The sequence below is a fragment of the Dipodomys merriami genome, unplaced genomic scaffold (genome assembly GCF_024711535.1).
Source record: "Dipodomys merriami isolate MVZ:Mamm:240054 unplaced genomic scaffold, mDipMer1.0.p SCAF_172, whole genome shotgun sequence".
Lineage (NCBI taxonomy): Eukaryota > Metazoa > Chordata > Mammalia > Rodentia > Heteromyidae > Dipodomys > Dipodomys merriami.
Window position 1 is genome coordinate 653,378 of NW_027203071.1, and position 17,805 is coordinate 671,182.

Sequence of the window (17,805 nt, forward strand, 5' to 3'; positions counted from 1 at the left end):
CATTGTCTTTTTAAAAATATTTTTATTGTACAGAGGGGTTACAGTTACATGAGTAAGATAATGAGTACATGTCCCTCCTTTGTTTGTTACCCCCTCCTTTGTTTTTCCAGAGTTTACATGTTCTTAGAGCACTTGGAAGCTACTTAAACATGTAAGCCAAAGAATAGTGGCATGATCAGACTTGCACACTTCAGAACATCCCTGCTCTGGAAGATGGATTGGGATAGGAGTGAAGGCAGGGATGGAAGAAAATCAATTGGGATGCTGTTGCAATAATACCAGCAAGAGATAATAACAGTCTGAAGTTGACTAGTTAGTGGCAGCAGGGATAAAGCAAAGAAGATGAATTCTAGAGATATTTAGGAAGTAGACTCGTAGGCCTTGGTGAAAGATGAGCTGTGGGAGGGAGATATAAAGGACCAATCCTTTGTTGATGCTGTTGGGGAGAATGCATTATTCACAGAAACAGAGATCACTGGAAGGAAAGTTCCAGATGCCAGGAGAGGCTGCTTTGTGGATATGTGTGTGGGAACATCCACCCAAGACTTGCCAATGTGACATCCAAATGGGACCAGCAGTGGAATAGATGGTGGCTTAGACCTGAAGAGAAACATTTAGGCTGAGGATAGAGATAGAAGCTATCAGAAAATGTTGGGATGAGGTCACTCAAGAGGGGCGGTGGGAGGGGGGGGAGGGGGGGGAGGGGATTATAGAATGAGAAGAGCAAACATAGCTCATACAGAGAATCTCCAAATTGTTCTTTTCCTCCAGGTGGAAGGCTTAAACCCATAAACGGTGATTATGCTGAGTGATGAAGCGACGTGCCCTCGCCAGCCCTTTCCAAGTGTGTAAGTGGGTTGGGCCTCAGCTGATGTGAACAGTGTTGTGGCCTGTGTTCCGCCTATCACTGTCAATATAATAGGACTGACTGATGTTTAAGGAGAGGGTGTGTGTCTGGAGTCTATTGAGCTCAGATGCAGGGAATAGTCTTAAATTTCATGCCTCTACTTAGAAGTTTCTAAATACAGTGGGAATTGTGTGCCTTTTTTGGACATACTTTTATTATTAAGGTTACTATTTCATAAGTCAGGTCATGAATATAGTCCTTTTTGAACAATGTCACCCCTGCCTTTGCTTTCTCCCAGCAACATCTGAGCCTTTTTAAAGAGAGAAAACTGAAACATGTGATGATAGGAATGTTCCTGAACTAATTCAACATGAAGGTCCTGCAAAAACTTTCTTGTGGAGAGGGGAAGAATGAGTAGTTAGCTGGTAATAACTTTATTTCAAACTCTGTAATTGTGATTATTATTGGCTTTGGTTTGTAATCTGCATGATTCCAAGTTTTCTATTATGCCTCAACTTTAGAAGTAACCCCATTTTTTAATCTTTTTTTTAATTTAATTTAATTTTATTTGTGAACATACTGTACAGAGGAGTTACAATTACATGGGCAGGATAATGCGTACATTTCTTACCAAGCATTGCAGCCTCCTCCTTTGTTTACCCTTCACATCCCTTCCCAGCCTTCCCCCTCCCCCCCAATCCCAATCCTTCTCCTTCCCCCCCTTCCCCCCCCCCCAGCACCGACGTTGTAAAGCTCGTTTTGGACATGACAACTTGTACTTCTCATTGTTGCAACAGGTCCACCTGTATCCTTAAACAACTGGTTTTTCCCCATCTCCTCCACAAGTTATACTGACATCAAATATAGTGAAAGCAGGGGAATCTTTTTTTTATTTGTGAAAAAAATTTTTTATTGTGAAAATACTGTACAGAGGAATTACATGGGCAAGATAATGAGTACATTTCTTATCAAGCATTGTAGCCTCCTCCTTTGTTTCCCCTTCCCATCCCTTCCCATCCTCCCTCCCACCCCCCCCACCCAATCCTCCCCGCTACCCCCGCCTCACCAAAGTTGTAAAGTTCATTTTTCAACATAACAACTTGTACATCTCATTGTTGCAATGGGTCCACCTGTATCTCTATTTAAACGATTTGTTTTTCCCCTTGCCTCCACAAATTATACCGACATCAAATACAGTGAAAGCAGAGGTTATACTGTGGGGGAGGGACATACAAAGCAACACAGAAATAATCTTATAAATGTGTTAGAAACAATCGCATGAAAGAAAAAAAAATTGCATAGATAAGGTGATGTTAGGGAAATGAAGTAACCCCTTTTTTAAACAATAATGCCAAAGCTTTTTAAACAGAAGTAGTTTCTTCTTACAACAGCCTATAAAGAAATAAGGTTAGGAAGGCAGCAGCCCCATTTAAAAGATGAGGAAATCAAGATTTGAACTAATTAGGTTCATCAAAGTCACAGAAAATGCAAATGGGGCTGCCAACCTAATTCTGTTTCTCAACAGGAATTCACTCCAACCTCCCCACTTTGATTATAAACTCTTTACAAAAGGAATTTTTCAACAAACTTCAGAGCTACAAGATAGGGAAGGGGGATTTAGAGAGAAACTTAGCAGGTACTGCCTGTGATTAGTGTATGACATTTTCCCTTTGTTCTTAATCTCACCCTAGTACAAAAGACACATGTCCACTACTAAAAAGACTAGAAAAGTGTTGTCTGGACTGGGCAGAAGGGCCAGAGAACCCAATTCTAAAAGAATTATAGACTCTAAATTATAGACACTGAAAGGGACCCAAAGGGTGTTTGACTTTAATCCTTGCCACACTAACTGTAGCAAAGCAGGGACCAGAACTCCCTGGCCTACCCATGTATGACCCATGGCAGTATGAAAATAATTCTGGACTCAGCACTGAAACAAGCAAACAAAATGAAAAAAAATAATTCCCTCCCCCCCCCAAGGCTGATTAAAAGCTGACCAAAAAAGAAAGAGCAGACACTCAGTTACACATTCTCTTTTGCTTGTAGATGTATCTTCATAGGGCTCTGATTAAGAAAGTTAATTAGGGAAATTACTATGGTGCTCACCTTCTCTTGTGACTTTTACAAAAGTCACAAGAGAAGGTAGGTGGAAGTGCCTAGAAGGTAGAGTGGGTGGAATTGGGAAATTACTCTGTAAGATTTAGGTTGGTGACAATGGGGTTGTTGGTTCCACCAGTTTATTGCTCACTAGTCACTAGAATTAGCCATAATAATGGCTTGCGTTTGTATAGTATATCCTAATTTATAAAGGGCTTTAATGACATTATCTCATTTGATCCTACTGACAACCCTGTAAGGTAGACAAGGCAGGTATAATTATCCCACTTTATGGCTGAGAAAACTGAGACTTGGAGAAGGTAAATGATTTGTATATTCAGATGATTGTATATATTAAAACTAGAGTCTAGACTACAAGCCTGGTGTTCTTACTTAGAAATCCTACTTAAAGTTTACAAAGGTCAGACTGCAAGAGGACTTGAACCCCAGGCAGGCTGCTTTCAGAGCTTCTTCTTTTAACCACCACAATTCTGCTGTCATTCAATATACATTAACTGAATGGATCTTGTTTTCTTACTTCCTTGATTATTCTAAATATAATCCATGTGTTGTTACTGAAACAGGTACTCATTAATGAAGGCATGCTTGGCAAAGACTTCCAGAAACATCTCCATACCTCAGCAACTCAGTTAACCATAGAAGCAAACACAAGCGTGTGGCTTAATCTGAGTCTCCACAAGCACTAATTGCAGGGAAGGTGAACAAAAAAGAAACCGACTTGTTGCCCAGTGACTGTCATATCCAAGCCTCTCAGCCTCTAGTCTCTGAGTTCAAGAGAAGCTACTTACTATGGTACATGTCCAGCCTGGGTCCAGTGGGAACTGACAGAAGCACCTCTTCCCAGGAATCTTTGTGGAGTCCTGTCATTTGCCCTGTTAGCCTCTTTCTTTTATTCCCTTCCTTCCTTCCTTCCTTCCTTCCTTCCTTCCTTCCTTCCTTCCTTCCTTCCTTCCTTCCTTCCTTCCCTCCCTCTCTACCGCCTGCCTGCCTGCCTGCCTGCCTTCCCTCCTTCCCTCTCTTCCTTTCTTTTTCTTCTCTCTCTTTCTTTCCTCTTCTTTTCCCTCCCCCTCCTCCTCCTCCTCCTATTCTTCCTCCTCCTCCTCTTCCTTTTTCTCCTCCTTCTTTTGTGTCAGTCCTGGGGGCTTGAACTCAGGGCCTGAGCACCCTCCCTGAGATTTTTCGTTCAAGGCTAATGCTCTACCACTTGAGCACTGTCACTGAGCTTCTTTTTGCTCAAGACTAACACTCAAGTGGTACTTGAGCCACAGTACCATTTCTGGCAATTTCTGTTTTTATGGTCTGAGGAATTGAACCTAGGGCTTTGTGCATACTAGGCAAATACACTACCACTATGCCACATTTACCCCTGTGCTTTACAACTTGAGCCACAACTTGACTTCATTTCTTTTTTTTGCTGTCCTATTGGAGATGAGACACACTTTCCTGCTCAGCTGGCTTCAAATTGTGATCCTCAGATCCAAGCCTCTTGAGTAACTAGGATTACAGGTGTGAGCTACCAGCATCCAGTTCCATCTTGTTGATTTTATTTAGAAGCATTTCTGTAACTGAGGTTTCTCTCTGTATCTGTCATTGGTATATTCTTCAAGTTTTACAAAAAAAAGAAAAAAAAACTTAGCTGAGCACTCATGACTCCTGCTTGTAATTGTAGCTACTCAGGAGGATGAGATCTCAGGATTGTGTTTTAAAGCCAGCCGGGCAGGAAAATCAGTGAAACTCTTCTCTCCAATCAACTACCCAAAACAAAACAAAACAAAAAACCCTCAAACAACCAAAAAAAAAAAAAAAAACCCAAGCCAGACAGACATGAAGCTGTAGCTCAAGTGGTATAAAACTAGCCTTGAAAAACTAAAGCTCAGAAACAGCGCCCTGAGTTCAAGCCCCAGGACTGGACTGGACTGGCATACACACGCACACACACACACACACACACACACACACACACACACACACACACACACACACACACACACACACACACACACACAAACACACACACACACATATTGAAAGAAACATCAATGAACAGTTAGTGAGAGAGACCAAGGTACATTTATACTTTTAAAGCTTATATATTCTAGGAAGCTTCTAGGTAGCATAATTGCCTTCGTGATTACAAAGAAATTTCAGAAGTAGCTAGGGGAAAGACATGTTATTCAAAGAGGATTTTTTGATATGATGGTACAAAGGGTTGGGGGACAAGACATAGGAGGAGTCGAGAGCAAACACATTTCTGTGTTTTTCACAAGAATATAACCAGAACTAAAGACTCCTGCAGTGGCTAAAACAACATGACTATCTTATATAAATAGAAAAACCCAGTCTGGATTTTTATGCAATATCATCTGATAGAAAGATGGAAAAAGGTACTACCAGAGGACTGCGAACAAGGGTGGGGGTGGGGTGAGGCAGTGAGGAAAGTGAGGGAAACGCTAAAGCCCTTGTAATATGGACTCATTTTATAAAAGGACCACTCCACATTAGAGCTATAGGACACAACCTGTCTTTTTCCAGGACATGCTGTTTGGATTTAGTGGTGTCGACCATTGGTGGAGAACTAGCAGGCCTCCTTCTATTTTTTTTGGGGGGGGGGTCTTTTCTTTTTTTGTACTAGGAATTGAACCCAGGATGTTGCACTTGCTAGGTAAGCACCTTGCCACTGAGCTACATCCCAACCAGGGCCTCTTTTTATTTTTTATTTTTTGTAGGTCATGGGGCTTGAACTCTGGGCCTGAGCACTGTCTCTCAGCTCTTCAGCTCAAGGCTAGCATTCTACCACTTGAGCCACAGCGCCACTTCCGGTAGCTAGGATTATAGGCCTGAGCCACTTGCACCTGGCCAGGCGCCTCTTCTTTATCCTTTGCTCCTTTTGTTCTCCTTTTTCACAACTCACAAATCACCTAATGGAGCCCACCTAGCTTAAGTCACTTGACCCAGAAGTCCAGCTCCAAGGAGAAAGACCTTGTGTGCTTTGAGACACCTTTTACTAAGGCTGGATAATTTCCAAGATAACTCATCCCTGTAGCTAGGTTTTAAGAAGTGCTAACAGTGGCAGGCACTGCTGGTAAATGACTGTAATACTAGCTCCTGAGACTGAGATCTGAGGATCATGGTTTGAAGTCATCTCAGGCCAGAAAGTCTTTTATTTCCAATTGGCTGAAGCTGTGGCTCAAGTGATAGAGTACTAGCCTTGAGCACAAAAGCTCAAGAACAGGACCCTGAGTTCAAGCTCCAGAAACAACACCAAAAAAAAAAAAAAATCAACAAGTTTCTAGAACAACAAGAAAAAATTAGCCCTCATCCCAGAGGACCTTTCCAAGAGACAGAACTTCTTAGTTGACTGTCATTTATGCCAATTATCATCATTTTAAGAGCCACAGGTACAAAAGTTTGAAAGCCTCTAGTTAGTCTGATTGATGTGTTGTTTAGGATTCCAAACCCACCACTTTATGAGAAGCTAGGAATGATAGCCAGGAAGATAATTCAAATATAGGAGATTCGCCTTTTGAGGAACTTAAATTTTTCAATCCATAACTCCCAAATAGCTGCCTGGAACAGTTCAGCTCTGAAATTCACATATTCTGTAACTCACCCACAACCTTCACAAGGTTTAAACATTTTCTAATATGTGCAAACCTAACTTCTATGGAATACTGAATAACTTAAGACAAAATATGTCTTAAGGGAATAGATTTCTAGGGAGGGATTCAGGAGAACAATAAAAGGGATGCTATTGACCAAGATGCATTGTACTCATAAACTGACATGTTGAATGGTAACTTTTTGTGCAACTACTTTAAAAGAATAAAAATATAAATTAGAGAATAAAAATACAAATTATTGCTAGCTGCCAGTGGCTCACACCTGTAATCCTAGCTTCTCAGGAGGCTGAGATCTGAGGATCACGATTCAAAAGCAGCCCAGGCAGGAAAGTCCATGAGACTCATTTCCAATTAACCACCAGAAAATCAGAAGTGGCGCTGTGGCTTAAGTGATAGAGTGCTAGCCTTGAGCTGAAGAGCTCAGGGACAGTGCCCAGAGTTCAAGCCCCACAACCAGAAAAAAAAAAAAAAAAGATAGTTTCTAAGTTAGAAATATGACTTTGCTAGCTACTTTGATGGCACACCATTTAATCATTTCAGTAGACCAAAAGACAAACTTGTGAACCACTATTTAATACTACTGATGTTATTTAGCTTACTGTGGAGTGGAGTGTGTATAACCTTGAAAAACAGGTTCCAATGATCTTTTTTGGGAATTGAACTCAAAGGCAGAGGCATTGTTCCTAAGCTTCCCCCACCCCACCCCCCAAGGACATTGCTCGATTACTTGAACCTCATCATAGCTCCACTTCCAGCTTTTTGGTGGCCAATGAGTAATAAGAGTTAGCCGGGCGCCGGTGGCTCATGCCTGTAATCCTAGCTACTCAAGAGGCTGAGATCTGAGGATTCAAAGCCAGCCTCGGCAGGAAAGGCCATGAGACTATCTCCAATTAACCCTCAGAAAACCGGAAGTGTCACTTTGGCTCAAGTGGTAGAGTGCTATCCTTGAGCTAAAGAGCTGAGGGACAGTTCCCAGGCCCAGAGTTCAAGCCCATGACAGACAAAAAAAGAAAAGAAAAGAAAAAGAAAGAGGGCTGGGAAGGTAGCTCAGTGGTGGAGTGCTTACCTTGCATGCATGAGGCCCAGGGTTTGATTCCTCAGCACCACATAAACGAAAAAGCTGCAAGTGGCGCTATGGCTGAAGTGGTAGAGGACTAGCCTTCAGCTGAAGAGCTGAGGCACAATGCCCAGGTCCAGAGTTCAGGCCCCATGACCGACAAAAAAAAAAGAAAGAAAGAAAAGAAATGAGTCTTGTAGATTTACACAATCAAGTTGCCTCTGAAACTCAATCCTCAGATCTCAGCCTCCAGAGTAGCTAGGAACACAGTGAGATCTTTCTTTCTCCCCGACCCCTCCCCTCCCCAGGTCTGGGCACTATCTCTGGGTGGTTTTGTATTTTGATTTTTGTTTTTTGCTCAGGGCTAGTGCTCTACCACTTAGAGTCACAGATCTACTTCCTGGTTTTATGTGGTCATATGGAGATAAGAGTTTGAGGGGCTTTTCTGCCTGAATTGGTTTCGAACTTTGATCTTCAGATATCAGCCTCCTGAGTAGCCAAGATTACAGGTTTGAGCCACCAGTGCTTGGCTCTTTCTCTTTCTTCATGGACAATCCCAACAGGTAGCAATTGATAGTGGATAATGACACCAGCTTCTAAGTACCTTGAATGAGACTATAAAGAAGTCCACCATTGGTCTTGCTGACTTAGAAATGAGAAGATAAATGATCCAGAGTCACAGCCTTAGTTTTTTGGGTGCTCTGACTCTCCAGTGTGGCCCTTCCCGTGAGGTCTTCCACTGGTGATTGCTGTGTCTATAGTCTTCTTGCTTTGTAGTGATTATAAAAGAAAAACAAAAGTGCAGAAATAATGTTGCCATGTAGTTATTTTATTTCATTTTAATGTGCAGTTTTGGATTTTTAATGTTGAGTTTAACTAAAGTTTAAATCTTCACAGTGTTGTCCCAAGGAGTAGAAAAGAGATTGCTGAGAAAAGGTAAAGAAGACATGTTTGAGCATTTCTAAAGGCATCAGTCGAAGACTGGAAGAGAGCCGGGGTTGTGGTTCAGTGGTTGCCTACTAAACATGAGACAATGGGTTTGATCCTAGTACACTCTATGTACTCTTTCCTCTCCTACCTCTCCTCTCTGTCTCACTCTGTCTGTCTCTGTCTCTGTCTGTCTATCTCTGTTTCACTTTGTCGGTCTACCTTACCCCTGCTCCTCTCCCTCCTCATGTAGGTGGTGTGAACCCTGGCTAGGATGTTTTTCATTTGAATAGAAAGGCCTGGATGATATCTGGTTATTTGGGCCAGGCAAGCTGGCTGAACATCTAGATAATTATCATGTGGATATTGTCACTAGACATTTAAGGATTATCCATTTTGAAGGCTCATAAATTAAATTACAAATATACCAAGAGATAATCAGATGCTAAGAGACTAATTTAGCAAATTCTCAAGAGACATGAAACCTAGAGAGCCTTTTTTTACTCATCCCCTTTGAGAAACAGAACTCTGCAACCAGCCAATTAACTCCATTATAAATAGTAAACAAACAGGATTTAAAACATGGCTAAAGAATCCTATAGATATGTGTGAGGACTATGTATAGTTCATAGAGATTTTGTCAGACTTTTAGTACTATACAAACAGAACCAACCTCAAAGCATTTTAGACTGGTGACAGCCTTTAAGCATGGGCACTTTTTGGAACAAGTTTCCAACTTTTGATAATAGATTTTTTTTTATTGTTTTGGGGTTTTTTTGTTTTTTAGAATAATGTCTGCCTTTGTGTGTTTGATAGAAACACTTTTTTTTTTTTGGCTTGTCATAGGGCTTGAACTCCAGGCCTGTGAGCAGTCCCTGAGCCCTTTTTGCACAAGGCCACAGCTCCACTTCTGGTTTTCTGGTGGTTAATTGGAAATAATGTCAGGGACTTTGTTACCTGGGCTGGCTTTCAACAGTGATCTTCAGATCTCAGCCTCCTGAGGAGCTAGGATTACAGGCATGAGTCACCAACATCCAACTTAGAAACACTTTCAATAAATGATCTTCTCAGAGAAATCCAAGTTCAATCAATTCTCCAGAAAAGAATGCTTGCAGCTCAACCCTGTACTGACTACAGGGTGTGTAGATATAAAGCTGTTCTAGGAGACCTTAATGTTCCTTCTGAACCCAGATTTTATCATTCTGTAGATAGAACAATTGAATGAAATAGTTATGGAAAAGCCTGGGAGTTTTTCCCAGGGCAGGAGAATAAGGAAAAAGCTGGACCTGATTTACTTAACTAAAGAAATTATTTTTACTGAGGGGAGAATCATGGGATTCTATATGTGGAATTTTCTGTTTTCATTGTTCATCAGCAAGTTCCACATTTTGTAGTTGTGCATCCAAGGAGGCTCTTCAGTGAGCCAGACTAGTAGCTGCTCTGAACTCTGCCTATGGCATGCGCCTCACTGTGCAAGGATCCACTCACTTTGCATCACCCCAAGTGTTTTCTAACTCTACACACCAGTGGTTTGGTCTCAATTCTATTTAGCTACAATACTATTTAGCTCTGTCTGGTTATTCGTTTGTTCAAATGATTTTTGTTGAGAACTAACACAGTTGGTCATATAAAAAAAATAAGTAAGAGGCCCTTGGTTCAATTCCTCAGCAACACATAAACAGAAAAACCTGGAAGTGGCACTGTGGCTCAAGTGGTAGAATGCTAGCCTTGAGCTAAAGAGCTGAGGGACAGCGCCCAAGCCCAGAGTTCAGGCCCCACAACTGACCAAAAAAAGAAGAAAAAAGTAAGAAATTGCTTACAATCTAAGAAAGAAGAAAGATTAGATTAAGTGTTTTTTTGCTTTGTTTTTTTGTCAGTTGTGGGGCTTGAACTCTGGGCCTGGGTGCTGTCCCTCAGCTTTTCAACTCAAGGCTAGTGCTCTACCACTTGAACCATAGGAACACTTCTGGCTTTTTCTGCTTATATGGTGCTAAGGAATTGAACCCAGGGCCTTATATATGTAAGGCAAGCATTCTACCACTGGGCCACCTTCCCAGCTCCGATGAAATGGTTTTAAAACAGAACATGTAGTGTTTCGGGAAAGGAAGGGTACATGCATGGGCAGCAGGGGGTAGGGGTGGGGTCAAAAGACAAGAGTCTCCAATCACAGCTTTAGTTGTGTCCCACAAATTTTGATACTTTTTTGAATTTCTCTTTCTTCCTTTTTTCTTTCCTTTCTTTCTTTCTTATTTTGTTTATGCTGGCCCAGAATCATCTATCTTGGTGAAACACATGTATATTCTCTTCTTGTGGAGAGGAATAGTCTGTAAATATTGATTAGTACCTGTTGGTCAATGGTGTTGACCAATTATATCCTTGATAATTTTTTACCTACTTGTTCTATAAGTTAGTATGATAGATATAGTGAAGTTTCCAACTATAATTGTGGCTATATCTATTCCATTTTTCAGTTTTACCAATTGTGCTTTATGTATTTTGAAGCTTTACTATATGCTGCATATACATTTAGTGTTTCTATATTCTTATGATGCAGTGTCCTTTTGTCATTGTGTATTGCCCTCTCCCCCTCTGTTTTTGGTAAGTTTCTTTGTGCTGGAGCCGGCTTTATCAGATCCTAATCTGTACCCTTATGCCTTCTTTCTATTAATGTTCATATAATATTTATTTCTATTCTTTAAATTTTAATCTGCATAAATTGCGATATTTGAAAGGAATTTCTTAGGAACAACGTTTTGTTGCTTTATGTTTTAGGTTCACCCCTCCAAGATCTGTCATTTGATTGGCATATTTAGACCATGTATATTGAATGTAATTATGAGTATGCTAGGATTTGGTTGCCATTTATTTTTGTTTCATTTATTGTTTGTTTGTAACAGGATCTTGCTATGTAGTCCAGGCTGGCCTGGAACAAACTATATTACTAAGACTGGCTCAAACCTGTAATCCTATCTACTCAGGAGGCTGAGATCTGAGGATTGCGGTTCAAAGCCAGCTGGGGCAGGAAAGTCCATGGGACTCTTATCTCCTATTAACCACCAGTAAAACCAGAAGTGGCACTGTGGCTCAAGTGGTAGAGCACTTACCTTAAGCTGAAGAGTTCAGGGACAGCACCCAGGCCTAGAGTTCAAGCCCCATGACTGACAAAAAAAAAAAAAAAAAAATCCTGAGTGCTGTGATTTTAAGTATGAGACACTAGAGCTGTCTGCTCTATTTTTACTTTTTTATTTATTTTTCTTTTTCATACCTTCCTATTAGTTGAACATTGTTGTTCATTCCATTTTAATTTACATATAGTAGTGTGTGTGTGTGTGTGTGTGTGTGTGTGTGTGTGTGTGTGTGTGTGTGTGTGTGTGTATCAATAATGGGGGGCTTGAATTTGGCCTTGTGCCCTCACTCAGCTTTCTTGCTCATGGCTTAAACCATGCCTCCCTCTACCACCTTTTTTTTGTCGGTTGTGGTGGGGCTTGAACTCTGGGCCTGGGCGCTGTCCCTCAGCTCTTCAGCTCAAGGCTAGTCCTCGACCACTTGAGCCACAGTGCCACTTCCAGCGACCACTTGAGCCACAGTGCCACTTCCAGTTTTCTGGTGGTTTATTGGAAATAAGAGTATCATGGACTCTTTTCCTCCCTGGCTGTCTGAAGGTCTGCCGCCATCATGAATGACACAGTGACTATCTGGACCAGGAAGCTCATGACCAACAGACTACTTCAGAGGAAGTAGATAGTCATTGATGTCCTTCACCCTGGAAAGGCAACAGTACCTAAGACAGAAATTCGGGAAAAACTTGCCAGAATGTACAAGACCACACCCGATGTCATCTTTGTATTTGGAATCAGAACCCATTTTGGTGGTGACAAAACAACTGGCTTTGACATGATTTATGATTCTTTGGATTATGCAAAGAAAAATGAGCCCAAACACAGACTTGCAAGACATGGCCTGTATGAAAAGAAAAAGACTTTGAGGAAACAGCGAAAGGAACGCAAAAACAGAATGAAGAAAGTCAGAGGGACTGCAAAGGCCAATGTTGGAGCTGGCAAGAAGCCAAAGGAAGAAAGATCCTGCAATGACTTGACCTGCAGTGATGATGAAATTTTCAAGAAGGAATTAATAAACTGTAAAAACCTGTGGTCTGGCTTTGAAAAAAAATAAATTAAATAAATTTAAAAAAATAAAAAATTTAAAGAAGAGTATCATGGAATTTCCTACCTGGGCTGGCTTTGAACCAGGAACCTCAGATCTTAGCCTCCTGAGTAGCTAGGATTACAGCATGAGCCACTGACTCCTGGCTTTCCCTTTACCACCTTAAACTATGGTTAATTAGGTCATACATGACTCACATTGGATGGTCAGATGGCATTCTGAGAAAATTGGTATGAATTGGATATTTGGCTTTTTTGAAGATTATGAGTTTTTTGTTTGTTTTTGTTTTCTGTGCCAGTACTAGCGCTTGAATTCAAGGCCTTGGGCTTTTGCTCAGCTGTCTGGCACAAGGGTGGTGCTCTACCTCTGCCTCCTTACAGCATTTTTGCTAATTAACAGAAAATGGAGTCTTATGGACTTTTCTGCCTAGGCTGGCTTTGAACTGATACCCTCTAAATCTCATCCTCTTGAATATTTAGGATTACAAGTGGAGCCACTGGCATTTGGTAAGATGATGACATTTAGTGTCACATGGATATGGTGTCAGATCCTAGCTTTGCTATTTACTAGCTATGTGGCATTCAGTAAGTTGTTTACTTCTTCAGATAACTTTTTTTAAAATTTGTTCCCCTACTATGTTCCTGTTGACTTCCATGGAGAAAAACCACACACTTCAGTATATTCCTAACCTAGGTCACTGTTACAACCAAAAGTTATATTTATGCCATCTGGACTTCTAAGTATAAGTTTGCTATCTACAAACAGAGAAGTGTATTAGATATATAATATTTTAGGAATATTAAAGAAGACATTTTCTAAAGAATATATTTCTTAAAACCAGCATTTACTGATCACTATGTGATAAGCAAAAATGGCACTTCGACATACATCATCATGGCTTCCTTGGATTGTACACACCACATCATATCACCTCTGAAACCCATGGGGACAGACACAGAGGGAACTGACCTGGAAACTAAAGTCTGAGATGCAGACCAGATTTGCTTAAATAATTGTTTGACCTTGAAAGGGTTGCTTAGCTTCTTTATGCCTCAGTTTCCTCATTATTAAATGATGTTAGACCTGTCTTGGGGGAAGTTGTGAGGGTAAATTAGGTCATGCCCATAAAACACTTGAGGTCTTTGGAAGAAAAGCATTTACAAACCAATAAATAATATGATTAATGTCATCACCACCATTAATAGTGTTGATGAGGGGGAAGAGTTCAATGCACATGCTGACTTCAGAGTTGGGAATATTTGTTACAAAGAATGGGAATCTGACTGCACAGCATCTTTTACCTACTCTCTTTCGTGCTGGATTAAAACATCCCTCTCCCAGACATACTTTTGCTCATAGAGTTGGCATTTTATTTTCACCAATGAAATGCAAGTCCCCTGAGTCAGCACTCTTCTATTTCACAATGCTTAAGGATCCCTTAGGAGAGTCTTTGGTGAAACTAGACAGATTTTTCACCTGTTGCAACATTCTCAGTAATAACACAGAATTCCTTCAGGACTGACGCAAATAGTATGGATCCAGCAACCAGTGTATTCCAGTTGCTAAGGAATTTCCTGCATAGTCTCCTTTAATCCTCAAGACAACCTAGACGTTCTTCTTTCATGTCAAACATTAGGGCACCTAATTGTGGAAGCTTTTCAGAGCCCCTATATAAAAGAGTACTCTCTCACTCACAGTTCTCTGCTGGCTTAATTTTTCTTGGTTTATTCTCTCACTAGAATGCAAGGTCTATGAGGGCAGGATTTTTGTCTTGTTACCTATATCCCCAACATCTACCATAGTGCCTGGTAGGTGATGGGAGCCCCCCAAACATCTATGAGTAAATTAATGACTGTGTTGAGTTAGGTAGGGTTATACGATTTTATAGTACGTGTGGAGCTGACCTCAAGCTCTATTGTTACCAGGGAAGATTGCAAATCTGATCATTTCTTGCTGTGGCTTGTTTCTGTCAGAAAAGTGGTGAAGGGAATGGGAATTAAGTAAAGGCCAGGGCTATGACTTAAGTGTCAGACAAGCTAAGCTGGAGGAGATAATTGAATTCTTTCAAATTGTCCCTTTCTCCCCTTCAAACATTTTCCATAACTAAAACGATATCACAGGTAGCTTGCTCTTCAGGTTTAGCAAAGAAGACCTGTACTTTCAGCTCGTTCTCGCCTTTGTCTACCTTTTATAACTTCCATATCAGTTTGCTGATGCCATCATTCTTATAAGGAAAAAGGAAATAATTTGAAAAATATTTTTATTATCTAAGTAGTTATACAAAGGAGTTGCCTTTCAACAAAGCAGTTTGTGAGTACAGTGTGTCTGGAACAATGTCACCCCTTCGTCATTCTCACCCACCGCTCCCAACCCATTCCTTCCCTCACTTTTCTTAATTTTGTAGGATATACATTGAATTTGTTACTGCATTCCCCCCCCCCCCCATACTTTACTCAGCATTTGAGTCAGGCACTAGTGGCTCATACCTGTAATCCTAGCTACTCAGGAGGCAGAGATCCAGAGGATTGTGGTCAAAGCCAATCCAAGAAGAAAAGTCCATGAGAATCCATCTGCAATTATTCAGCAAAAAAGCAAGGATGGAGGCATGGCTGAAGCAGTAGAGTACCAGCCATGAGCAAGAATGCTGAGCAAGTGTTAGGCCCCGAGTTCAAACTTCATTGCTACAAAAAAATATTTTTAATGTATTTGATATACATCTCTACTGCATCAGGACATTGCAATTTGTGTGTGTGCATGTGTGTGTGTGTGTGTGTGTGTGTGAGAGAGAGAGAGAGAGAGAGAGAGAGAGAGAGAGAGAGACAGAGAGAGAGAGAGAGAGAGAGAGAGAGAGAGAGAGAGAGAGAGAGAGCACTGGTTCTGGGGCTTGAGCTGGGCGCTGCCCCTTAGCCTTATTTGTTCAAGACTGATGCTCTACCACTTGAACCAGAGCTCTATTTCTGGCTTTTTGGTGGTTAATTGGAGATAAGAATCTCATGAACTTTTCTGCCATGGCTGGCTTCAAATTCTTTTTTTCTTTTTCTTTTTTTGGTCAGTCATGGGGCTTGAACTCTGTGCTTGGGCGCTGCCCCTGTGCTCTTTAACTCAAGTTGAGCACTCTACCACTTGAGCCACAGCACCACTTCCAGTTTTCGGGTGGTTAATTGGAGATAAGATCTCACAGTTTCTTGCCAGGGCTGGCTTTGAACCATGATCCTCAGATCTCAACCTCCTGAGTAGCTAGGATTATAGGTGTGAACCACTGATGCCTGGCTCAATGCCAGTTCTTTTCTTTTTTTGGGGGGGGGGTCTGGTTGTGAGGCCTTAACTCTGGGCCTGGGCACTGTCTCTCAGCTCTTCAGCTCAAGGCTAGCGCTCTACCACTTGAGCCACAGAGCTACTTCCAGCTTTTTTCTTTTTGCTTATGCGGTGCTGAGGAATCGAACCCAGGGTCTCAGACATGCAAGGCAAGCGCTCTACCACTGAGCCACCTTCCCAGCCCGAGGCCCAGAGTTCAGGCCCCATGACTGGACCCAAAAAAAAAAAGAAGCTTATAAATAGTGGACAACATCTTCATACCATCTTTCTGATGCTGGAGAATTTCATCCAGGAATGATACCTACACTGTCTGAGTCTCAGCTACCTCTTGATTCTGACCTGGTACTCATCTACCTTCTCTCAGAGGCTGAGAGAAGTCCAGGTCATGAGTCATGTGCAAACTTTCAGAACTTTGATGATCTATCTATCTATCCAGCCATCCATCTCTGTACTATCACTGGATTGTTTGCTCTCCTGTTTTATCTGTCAACTACATAGAGCTTTTTCTCTGAAGCTGTCCCAAGTTGGGTCCTTCAAGCATAGACTTTCCCTACATATTTCTGTTGCTGAATTTATATTTTTTCTTGTACTTTCTTCATGAGCCTATTAGTAATAGAACATATATAGGAGTCATGACTCTCCTTCCAGTCAAAATCTTTCTAAAGGTTCTAAGAGTCAGTGACTGTGTGTGTCACAACTGGGACTTGAACTCAAGGCCTGGATGCTGTCCCTGAGCTTTGTCACTTAAGGCTGGCATTCTACCACTTGAGCCATAGCTCTATTTCTGGCATTTATTTTTGGTGGATAATTGAAGATAAGAGTCTCATGGATTTTCCTTCTCAGGTTGGGTTCAAACCATGAGTTTCAGATCTCCACCTCCTGAATAGCTAGCATTATTGGCATGAGACACCACTGCTCGGCTTTCCTAACTCTTTTCCAACTCATGGTGGAAAGATAGGTTGTTAAGATTTTTGTGTCTAAGATCTTCTGGAGCTGGGTGTGGTGGTGATGTCTGTTAATCCTACCACTTAAGAGGCAGAGCTTGGGGCTGGGAAGGTGGCTCAATGGTAGAGTGCTTGCCTTGCATGCATGAGGCCCTGGGTTCGATTCCTCAGCACCACATAAGCAGAAAAAGCTGTAAGTGGTGGTGTGGCTCAAGTGTTAGAGCGCTAGCCTTGAGCTGAAGAGCTGAGGGACAACACCCAGGCCCAGAGTTCAGGCCCCACGACTGACAAAAAAAAAAAAAAAAGAGGCAGAGCAGGAGAATTGTGAGCTTGAAGTTGTTCTACCTTACATAGCAAGTTCAAGGCCAGTCTGAGTTATATAGTGAGTCTTTCTCTCAAAACACCAAGGGCTAGAGATACAGCTCATTTTCCAAGTATGTACAAAGTCTTGGGTTCAATCTCCATAACTCTGTCATGTATATGGAGTGTGTGTGTGTGTGTGTGTGTGTGTGTGTGTGTGTGTGTGTGTGTATACCTGCGCATGTGTGTAATATATTACACTTTATTATATATATATATATATATATATATATGATATATAAATAAAACATTTGTTAGGGAGAAAAAACAAAAGACTCTCTCCTGGGCCAGTGTTGCGTGGGAACTCTCCTCTTGCTCAAAAACCTTTTCCTTTGGCTATTTCCTGCCTCTTGCTTTCATTGTCTGCCTGGCAGAGGAACCACCTGCTCTAGTTCTCTGGGGAGTGAACACAGCCAATTGTCCTAAGGTTTTCTACTTAGCTACTCCAGCTAC

The 17,805-nt window shown here is 41.4% G+C and overlaps 1 pseudogene; it reads left to right on the plus strand.

The window, feature by feature from the left end:
• Positions 1 to 1,254: 1,254 nt before the first annotated feature.
• Positions 1,255 to 17,805, plus strand: part of LOC138829451 (uncharacterized) — a 34,956-nt pseudogene continuing 18,405 nt past the window's right edge.